This window comes from Muscardinus avellanarius, assembly GCF_963383645.1.
Source record: "Muscardinus avellanarius genome assembly, chromosome: 4".
NCBI lineage: Eukaryota > Metazoa > Chordata > Mammalia > Rodentia > Gliridae > Muscardinus > Muscardinus avellanarius.
In genome coordinates, this window is record NC_137789.1 from 15,235,784 (window position 1) to 15,236,364 (window position 581).

Below are 581 nucleotides of genomic sequence, written 5' to 3' on the forward strand. Positions count from 1 at the left end.
AGCTAATGCTTCTGAGTTTTCAGGGCACAGGCCAAAGGATAATTTCCAGATAAAGAGATGGAATGACTCCACACTAATTCATTAGGGCTTTGTAGCCAAAATAATTTATATACATATGCAGAGCACTTTGATAACTTCATAAAGCAAAACTTAGAAGAACGAGTGGCATCTTTTATCCTTCTTGCCCAACACAGAAGAAAACACAAGAGTAGAGATGTGGCTTCTCATCTCTAAATGCCTGTTTCAAGCACAAGGAATGAATCCTTGAGAGGCACCAGACTTTAGATTCTACACAACAGGAAGGTATCTCAAGGACAAGTTGAAGGTTTGCATTTGTTTTTCCTATAAGGTATCATAAGAAGTAACTCACAGGTTAAAAGGAAGAATTCAAATCATTATTTTCTATAGTTAGATATAAAATGTCCCCTAAAGAGCTAATTTGTTCAGGGTTGATTCAGTGAGTCATGAGGGTTACATTCCACAAGGATATGAGTTTATTGTGATGGATCTACCTGAGTGGTTCCAGGTAGATTGTCAGGATGTAGCTGGAGGAGGTGATCCCTGGATGTATGTACTTGGAG